Genomic DNA, 10,554 nt, shown 5'->3' with positions numbered 1-10,554 from the left:
CACTTCAGAGCCCATGCCTGCATATCTTTGTATTCACCTCACTTAATAGACTACCCATGTGATACTTACAAAACAAAACAACTGGTTATTGAATGACTTGAGTTTATCCAACAAGGAGTTAATGAAGTCTGATTTGAAGTTATCCAATGATATCATAAGGCCATCATTGCAGACGATAATTCTGGAAGGTGTGCTAGATGGGCTGGGGAGAAATGAAACGTGATAGGGACTCTGTTGAAGCAGTTTTCTTTTTTTCTCTCCTTTTTCTTTCTTTCTCAGTCCTGGAACTTGAACTCTGGGCATGGGCGCTGTCCCTGAGTTCCTTTAGCACGATGCTAACACTCTATCACTTGAGCCAAAACTTCATTTCCAGCCTTTTCTGTGATTAATTGGAGATAAGAGTCTCAAAGATTTTCCCACCTGGGCTGGCTTCAAACCCCAGACCTCTCTGAGTTTCCTGATGAAGTGAAATAAACTAAGATGCAAAATTTAATAAGAGGACTTTGTATGGCATAGTGATGCATGTCTATAATCCCAGCACTTAGGATGCTGAGGTGGGGGTGGAAGACAGTGAGTTTGAGCCTAACCTGGGATACATAGTAAAAAAAACATATCTCACAGAGAGAGAGAGAGAGAGAGAGAGAGAGAGAGAGAGAGACAGACAGACAGACAGACAGACAGACAGACAGCGACACACAGAGAGAAACAGAGAAACAGAGACAGAGACAGAGAGAGAAAAGCAGACAGACAGACAGAGACAGAGAGACAGAGACTTTATTCATGGTGAAATACTAGCTCTGGTTCGCAGGTTGGGATGGAGGAACTAAGGGCCATATGGATAGAAGCATTTGATAGACCATTAGAAAGAGAGGTGGGGTATACATTTTACATGTGTTAAAACATATTTCCCCATTTGTATATTGATTCTGAAGAGCTCTTAAGCAAATATATTAGGCATTCTTACTTTTTGTTTTCTAAAACAGTATTTTAAAATAATCTGCTTGTCTGATATTGCATTAGCTTCTTGTCATTTCAGTGACTCGCTGGACTAGGCCATTCTTGAAGAGAAACAGTGTATGCACAATCCCCATCAGGAAGCCAGAGAGAGTCTGGTGGGGCTTAGGCTTTTGCAGCAAGCAAAAGGCCCCCCCAGTCCCTGCCAAAGGCATGGACCCAGTGATGTAAAGCATAGTAGTGATATTACTACTGTGCTTCATCTGTTAAAGGTTCTTCCAACCCGTGAGGGACAAGCCATATCCAAACCATATGGCTATTTTGTCATCATGTAGTCATTTCTTTATGGTAAGAGTCAAAGATTTTTAGAAAAAGTTCAAAGATGCTGACACATCCTTGGACGGCGTGCATTCTGAAATCTTCAGAGCACAACAGCTCATCACCACAGAAGCAATGGGACATGGAGGGAAGAGGGGAAACTTGCTCACAGTCCTACCGGAGCTAATAGAGGAACCATTGCATAGCCACACACTCTGACCATTTAATAGTAAGGGCTGATTACATATGGTTCACCTTTATTCAAAGACATTGAAAAGTCATCTCTTCTTTTTCATCTAGGATAAGACAATAAGAGTTTTTGAGGCAGAGTCTTGCTAAGCAATTCAGGATGGCTTTGAACTTGAATTTCCCCTTCTCAGCCTAATACTAGGATTATAACAGTATGCCGCTTTGTCTACCCAACACTATTTTTTTTTTGGGGGGGGGTCTGGTCGTGGGGCCTGAACTCTGGGCCTTGGCGCTGTCCCTCAGCTCTTCAGCTCAAGGCTAGCACTCTACCACTTGAGCCACAGCGCCACTTCTGGCTTATTTTTTCTTTTTGCTTATGTGGTGCTGAGGAATCGAACCCAGGGCCTCATGCATGCAAGGCAAGCGCTCTACCATTAAGCCACCTTCCCAGCCCCCAACACTATTTTTTTTTTTTTAGCAAAACTGTTTCCTAAGAATATGATGATAGTAGTGCCTTATTTTATTGAGATTCTTATGATTCTAGATGAGCATTTAGAGCCACATAGTTTTTGTGACATCTGATGTACTACAAGTACAAAGTAGTCCATGTTTTCTAGGACACAAAGGGAATTATGATTCAGGTAGTGTGTCTACGGTCGGTTCTTTAAATAGTGTGATTGCATTGTGTAACTTTTGACCTGCTTATTATCATCATCAATCGTCTATGGTGGCATGCTTGAATTTCCCAAAGGATATAAGAACAAGAACAGCTTTCTCACCAATAAGGTGCATATTTACCTAGTGCTTATTGGCTATTAAAACAAACAAAAACCACACCAAAAAACCCTGCAGAAGTAAATCTTCCCTATTTGTGAGATTTCTTCTTAAAATGTAGGAAATATATCCCTCTTACAGACAATACTAAGCTCTTTCCTAAGAGATTTCTGTTTAAATTCCTGGTGCCAAAATGCAATTTATTTTGAATACTCTTGAGTTTCTTAGGATTTTCATGAATTCAATGACTGTTTGGCTGTCATTTCTTACATTAATGTTGTGTATTTTGAATAGCCCTGAGCTTTGGGGACCAGTTTTTATTATAATTCTTTGTTATATTCAACCAGCTGTCTTCCTTGGATGGTACATGGGGATTAGATATCTTAAAATCTTGTTTGACTCTGTCAAAAGGTACAACAGTAAAAAGAGCTTGATTTACTATGATGTGAGGTAGATGTCGGAGATAAATAAAAATAATCTCATCAGTGGCAGTACCTACTGGCTTTCCTTCACTGTAATCTCTGCAAGAAGGAAGGCACAAAGATGTTAATTTATGGCCCCAGTAGCACAATAGACACAGGAACACCAAAATAGCTATACATGCATGCAGATGGTGGATGAGGTTCCTATGAGGCAATGCATCTGTCGGAGGTGGAAAAATTGTACGAGAGAGAGAACCATAAATGCACAAGTCTTGGAGACTATCATTACCCATTAGCCATGTCCCTGAGGAAGGCTCTGTGTTGGTGTCCATTAGGCAGAAAAGAAATTTTCATGGTTGTGACATGAGCCAGGCTTTGACTCCTGAAACTGGCTTGGTTCTAAGGCTGATGACAGGGTAGACAGAGGGAGGTGAGGTGCCCTCTGGAGGCCCTAATATTTTCTGGCATGGGCTAGGAAAGATAACAGATTTGGGGCAAAACCCTGGTTGTGAAATCAGTGTGTTCTCTGGACTGGACCATTGCAGGCACACAAACACAGGTGTCCATTTAGAATGGGAGAGAAATGTCCCAGAATCTGACAGAGTAAGTCTGGGTATAGCATAGGAAAACCCACAAAAACCTCAGTATGAGTTGCAAAATAGAAAAAAACACCAAAACAGTGATTTCTGAAGATGGTAATTATGTGCCAGACCAAAGCATCTTGATTTAGCTTGTTTTTGGAGGAAAAAACAGACAATTATAAAGTTTGTTATGAGATATTAAAGAAAAAAAATCTCCCTATTCAGTTCTAGGCTTCTTTAAGACACTTTTGTTTCCACCTGGCTGCCCAAAGAGGCTTGGTTGGCTTCTACAACAACCATGTCCCTGGATATATGGCAGTTGACAACAACACTCTTTATATGCTGATTTTTATGCTTAGAAATGAGGAAGCAGGGCTGGGACAGATAGAATAACAAACTGGGTAATAAACTTTCTGCAAGGCCAAGTTATTATCACTCCTTTATCTCCTTTATACTTCACATTGAGTGTTCAACAAATCCTGGCAACAACATACCTTTCACCTGGCCTAAGCCCATTGCCTGACCTCACCTGGATTCTTCCACCAACCTGTAAATGAGTCTCCAATTCCCTCTCTTCTCTGTCTTCTGTGCTTTCTACAAGGCTGTCACAAGAAAGTGTTGTAAACATATAATTCGGACTAGCTAGCTACTCAGGAGATTAGGATAGGAGGATCCCAGTTTGAAGCCTGGGAAGAGAAATCTGAGATATGTTTACCTCTAAGTAACTAGCAAAAAGCCAGAAATGGAGGTGTTGCTCAAAGGGTAGAGCACCAGCCTTGGAAAAAATAGTCAAGAGCATGAGGTCCTGAGTTCAAGCCCCGAGAACTGGTGGGAACACCCACACATTCATATTCTCTCTCTCTCTGATAGATCTATATCTATATATAGATCTCTCTCACTCTATATATCTATCTATAAGGAGAGAGAATATATACATATACATATATGTATATATATGTAGGTGTTCCCAGAACTCAGTATATTCTATATATTCCATATATAGATATTCTATACATTCCCTCTATTTTATATATAGATTCTATATTCTCTCTCCTCTCTCTCCTGTCTCTCTCTCCCTCTCTCTCTCTCTCTCTCTCTCTCTCTCTCTCTCTCTATATATATATATATATATATATATTCCTTTGATTGAAACTGCTATGGTGTGTCAGTTGTTCTTGTTTCAATAATTCTGTTTTACAAACTACCCTGACTTTCAGTGGTTTTCTATAGTTAGCATCCATTCTTACCACCAACATGTTAGCTAGGTGTTGCTCTGTTTCAAGGCATTAAGATGGGCTCTATTGTGTTCCGACGGTCTTATTCTGCAATCCCATGTGAAGGGGCATTAATCACCATTCCTTAAGTGGTAATTATGCCCATGTCTTGCCTAATGTCTAGGCCACACAGCCCATGTGAGCAAATTTACAGCCTCTCTGTCAAACTTGCTAACATTCCCTTGGGCAAAGTAAGTCACATGCCTTATAGGTATGGGGAAATATACTCCACCTGTGGATGAGAGTTTCAAAACAATGTGAACAATAATATAGATCTATAATCCTATTACAGTCAAGGGAAATAATGGGATGAATAATTGAATCTCCCCACAGTAACTTCTGATGAGATTTAGAGAAAAAAAACCAAACTAAACTACAGCTTCCTAGGGTTTGTAGATGATCTGGTCTTGGTTTTGCCTTTCAGAGATAATTTCCACTATTTTTCAGCTTTCACTCCATGTTGTACATATTTTGGTCATTTACTGATGATGATGAAGGTTATTAATTATTGTTATTATTCTCTGGATCCTCCTGGCATGTTTTTGTCTTTGGATTTTCACGTTCATTCTACCTCTGCCTGAATCTCCCTGCATTACACTTCCCCTCCCATTTATCTCATTCTGGTCTCTATTCAGTGTTATCTCCTAAGAAACAACTTCCTCAGACACCCTTATGAACATAGCACCTGCCACACTCTTGTCTGATATTTGATATTTTTCTCCATACTTTGCACTGCCATATGCTTTAAACCTACATATTACATTTGTGTGTCTCCTGCATGAGAATGTAAGCCCCAGGAAGGCTGTGGCATTGGTGTTCCCAGAATTCAGTGTAAGCTCAAAGTACCATTGATGAATGAATGAATGAATGAATGAATGAAGCACATGAAATTCCAGCTTCCAGTCAGTCATTACTTTCTCCTCCATGCAATCTTCAAAGGGTTTGGAATATACCAGCACATGGCCAGAGAAAGAGATAAAAGTTTCAAGTCCAAAGTTTTATTTCTCCCTGTCTTCCACAGATGGAAACTATTGATTTCATAATCAACTTTTTTTTATCTTGTATCTTTTCTTCCAAGCAGTTCTGGCTGGTCAGGTTATTGACATTGAAGGCCTAAGGATTTTGTTACGAACTTTTCTCAATTATTGCTTGAGTTCATGTACCCTGAGCGTCTGTGTGTGAACATGTGATGTGTGTGTGTGAGTGTGTGTGTGTGTGAGTGCGTGTGTATGTGTGTGAAGGATTAAAAAAACATTTTTTACACTGGGTGATGTCCAAATGTTAAAATCTTGGCTTTTGAGGGTAAACTTTTTATTTTGGAGGTGAACAAGTTCACCTTTGTGAATGTGATGTGTGGTATATCTAGTGTCTGATTTTTCTTACTATTCAGGAAAAGGGTTTTTGACAGTGGAAGTGTCTGGCACCTGAGATGTATTGAAGCAAGCACTTACAGAAACAGAATTTCTGTAGCAGGTGGTACATGGGGAAGCCTGGAGCTGGCCAAGGGCTCAGATGCTACCCTTTTGTTCAACAGCAGGCCACGAGTGGAGCATCTCTTCCCTTATACATATGCCAACTCTACAGTATCTTGTATTCACTCTATGGCCAGGCCTGTTCAAATATTAGCTACCTTTCATATTAGGAGTGTGCCACATTATAGAAGGACTGTAGTCATTTTTTACAAGTGTTCTTTATAGGTTATTTGAGCTTAGGAAGAAAAGCTATAATTTCAAGTCTTGGGATGTAGCCAAAATTCTGGATCTAGGATGGCAGCCAAGCAACGTGTCAAACCAAACAGCAAGGGAATGAGGGAACAAGAGAAGTCCAATGGGAAAACTAAAGAAAAGAGCACAGTGTGAAGTGGAAGTTCAGAAAGCGATTCCAAGGATGGAGTTGGTGTGTCCCAAGATTGCCCTTAGTTGTTGCATGAGATGGAGCTAGGCATCTAAGAAATGTACACTTAGGGGTTGTATATGGGTCAAAGTTCAATTAAATATTTTAATCACCATTATTATTTAGGCAATATTGAAGAGTTTAATAGATGTATCTAAGTTTGAGTATTCAAAGGAATCTATATTATATCAGAATAAAATATGAAAATTACAGCTAGGCACCAGTGACTCACACCTATAATGCTAGCTAGGCAGGAGGCTGAAATCTGAGGATCACAGTTCAAAGCCAGCTCAGACAGGAAAGTCCTTAGGCGCGCGCGCACCCACGCTCACACACACACACACACACACACACACACACACACACACACACGAGCCAAAAGTAAAGCTGTGGCTAAAGTTGTAGGTATCAGCCCTGAGCAAAAAATTTAAGGGATAGCATCCAGGCCCTGAGTTCAAGCCCCAGAACTCACAAAAGGAAAAATAAATAAATAAATGTGAGTTAAAAATTGCTAAAACTTAAAAAATTAAAAAATGCTAAAAAGGTTACAGTCTCTCAATGCTTGATAGAATGTGTTTTTGATTCCTCAGGATTGGTACTTATAACTCCAATTACTGGCAAAAGAGAAAGGGTATTAGAATAATAATGTACTTATACTTAAGCACAAATCTCTTATTTCAGAACTCTAATGATATATTTAGATGCTAATCGAGATGGCATTTAATGGACTACAAATTTATAAATTTTTAAAGTATAGCATTCAGGTAAAATATTTTTATGTACAACAATAAATATTTTATCCTCTTTAAAATTTAATTTACATCATTTTTATTATAACTTTGTAGTTTTAGCTCAGCATACTGAGATAAAGGATAAATTTATGAAATTATACTCTGGAATCATACTAGAAACAGTATAATGACAAGCATGCAGGCCTGATTTATTGTTTTGGCATCAAGTAGTTTTTAATTTTTTTTCTCTTTTTTATTGTCAAGTGATTTTTTATTAAGAAGAAAAAGATTAAAATAATGTAATTCCAAGTAGTTTCCAAGTTTTATCTCTTGGAATAATCACACTGTCCAGGGAACATCCATCTGACACACTGATAAGGCATCCTTTGTAATTTAATCATGGTTTTACATAACCAGTTTTTCTATTCTCCCTGTCTGATTTTTCCTCAAAGTCCTTTACCATGCTTTCCCTCTTTCTAAAAGATGTTCAGACCGTGGATAGTTACAAGTAAGTGGTTTTGAATATTGCAAGAATTTCCTTGTTTAGTCACCTGACATACTTCTCACAGTGTCTGATAAAAGTAGCTTTCCTTGAATTAATGTCCATACTCTTCCCAGACACACATGCACACACACACACACAATTCCATTGCTTCCTAATTCAACAAGCATTTCTTGAGTACTAAACAGGTGCATAAAACACTGTATGATAATGAACTGTCCTAGTGGCCTAATTTTTAGCAGTGTGCAGGGTGAAGGCCAGGGTTATCATTAAGTCATGTGATCTTTTATATGCCCTAGCCTGCCTGTTTGCCTTCCCTCCCTCCTTTTCTTCCTTCCTTCCTTCCTACTTTCCTTCCTCCCTCCCTTCCTCCTTTATGTCTAGGATAATAGATATATAAGATAATGCTAAGCAAAATGAACCCCAAGATATGGATATAAGAGGTTTTTCTTTGTTGTTCTTGTGATTTTATTTTTGTTTCTTTTGTATGTTCTTCCTCCTATGGCATATTCTTGTTGTCACTGAATTTGATTCCAGTACCCTGCATCTTGTATACACATTTATCTAATTTGGGAAGGGGAAGGGGAATAACAAAATGCTGAGACAAGGACACTGGATGACCCATTCCAACAATGATACTCACAAGACACTATATTGGAAATGAACTTTACAACTTTGGGGAGAATGAGTGGGGGAGGTGGGGGGAAGGAAGGGATAGTAGGAGAAAAACGAAGGAGAGGGTAACAAACTTGGCAAAATATGTAACTGTAACCCCTCTGTACAGGATTTTAAAAGAAAATAAAAATTAATATATATAATATGTCTTATGTATTGTATAATATATAATATAGTGTGACAAATATGCTTAATTATATTATAATGTAGAATTTATTGCAATTATATTGTATTAATATATATTGTATGCTATTAATGTATATTATTGATAATATATTAACATATTATATACATATAATATAGCATACATGTATTATATCATATGTTACACATAATATTTCTCATATATGTACTATATGATATATTTTATTAAATTATATATTATAGCTGGGCATGGTTGGCTCATATCTTTAATTCTAGCTACCAGGAGGCTGAGCTCTGAGGATCAAAGTTCAAAGCCTGCCGGAGCAGGAAAGGCCATGAGACTCTTATCTCCAATAAACCACTCAGAAAAATGGAAGTAGCACCGTGGCTCAAATGGTAGAGCACTATCCTTGAGCTGAATGGCTGAGAGACAGTACCCAGGCCTAGAGATCAAACCCCATATATACATATATATGTATATATTATAAGAAATATGTATTTATTTTAAAATATATGATGTATTTTATTCATTATATGTCATATATAAGCAAATATATATTACATACCATATATGTACTATTTTATATAATAGTAATAATACTACATATTATATAATATATATTATTAATTGTTATATATTAAGCAATATGTATACTATAAAATGTTGCATTAGCCTATTTTATTACATTATATATTGTAATATATAATAGCATTATTATGCTTTACTATATATGATATATTTTGAAATTAATATATTTCATAAATAATATGCAATATAATACATCTCACTGATAGCATATAATACATTTTAAAATAGGTATTATATATCACATATATTTATCAAATAATTATCTATCATATTAATAATCATATAATTATATTTATGCTATTTAATATTAATCAATTATAATCTTTAATATATCCACCACCATTTTATATAGTTATTATATATTGTTTTATGATAATATGTGTAATAATACACATATATATCATATTCAATATAAAATGAATAAATGACATGTAATATAGAGAATGTAACATAATATATAGTTAATATGAAGCATGTTATATATAGATAATAGATAGCATGTTATGTATAATGTATTTAATACATAAATTATAGTATGAATAATATATTGTGCAATATATAATAATTATAATTTTATATAATATTTTAATTTACACAGCACATGATACATTGTATTTATATTGCATAATATTTGTTTATAATATTAGTAATTATCTTATGCATTTTCATGTATTGTACACAATAATTTTTACATTAATTTTACATATTGTATTTATATAATTTATTAGATTTAACTACATTATATAGCATAAAAGTAATTATTAGAGATTATATTATATATTATGTTATAATATTTTTATACACATAGTATGCACATCACAATATATAGTATAGGTATAGTATCTTATAAAATATATAAAAGATATGAGAAGTCAATTATAAAATATATATGATATAATCATATATCAACAAATTGTATATTACATTATATGTTGTACATATTTTAGTTATATTCTGTTATACATCAGTTTCATTATAAAATAGATTACAAATTAATGCTATCTATATTTATTGTCTCAAATAAAATAAAGCATGATTTATATTTAATACATATCCTATTACTGAAATATAATATATACTATATAATAACAATATTATACTTCTTATATTCCATATCAGATATGACACATACAAGTCATTATATATTACATATGTGTTATACATAACATATTATTTAATATGATGTAAATGTCTATGACAGAATTTTATGTTACATAAATATACCTTCTTTACTTATGCACTTGTTAAATGAATGAAATCCTTTTTTTTTGTTTTTGTTGGTCATGATGTTTGAACTCTGGGCCTGGGCATTGTCCCTCAGCTCTTCAGCTCAAGGCTAGTGCTCTACCACTTGAGCCACAGTGCCACTTCGGGTTTTCTGGTGGTTTATTGTAGATATGAGTCTCACGGACTTTCCTGCCTGGGATGGCTTTGAACTGTGATCCTCAGATCTCAGCCTCCTGAGTAGCTAGGATTACACGCATGAGCCATGAGCACCCTGCATGAAA

Source organism: Dipodomys spectabilis, unplaced genomic scaffold (assembly GCF_019054845.1).
Source record: "Dipodomys spectabilis isolate Male_0828 unplaced genomic scaffold, ASM1905484v1 ptg000225l, whole genome shotgun sequence".
Taxonomy (NCBI): Eukaryota; Metazoa; Chordata; class Mammalia; order Rodentia; family Heteromyidae; genus Dipodomys; species Dipodomys spectabilis.
Note: the sequence above shows the minus strand (reverse complement) of the source record.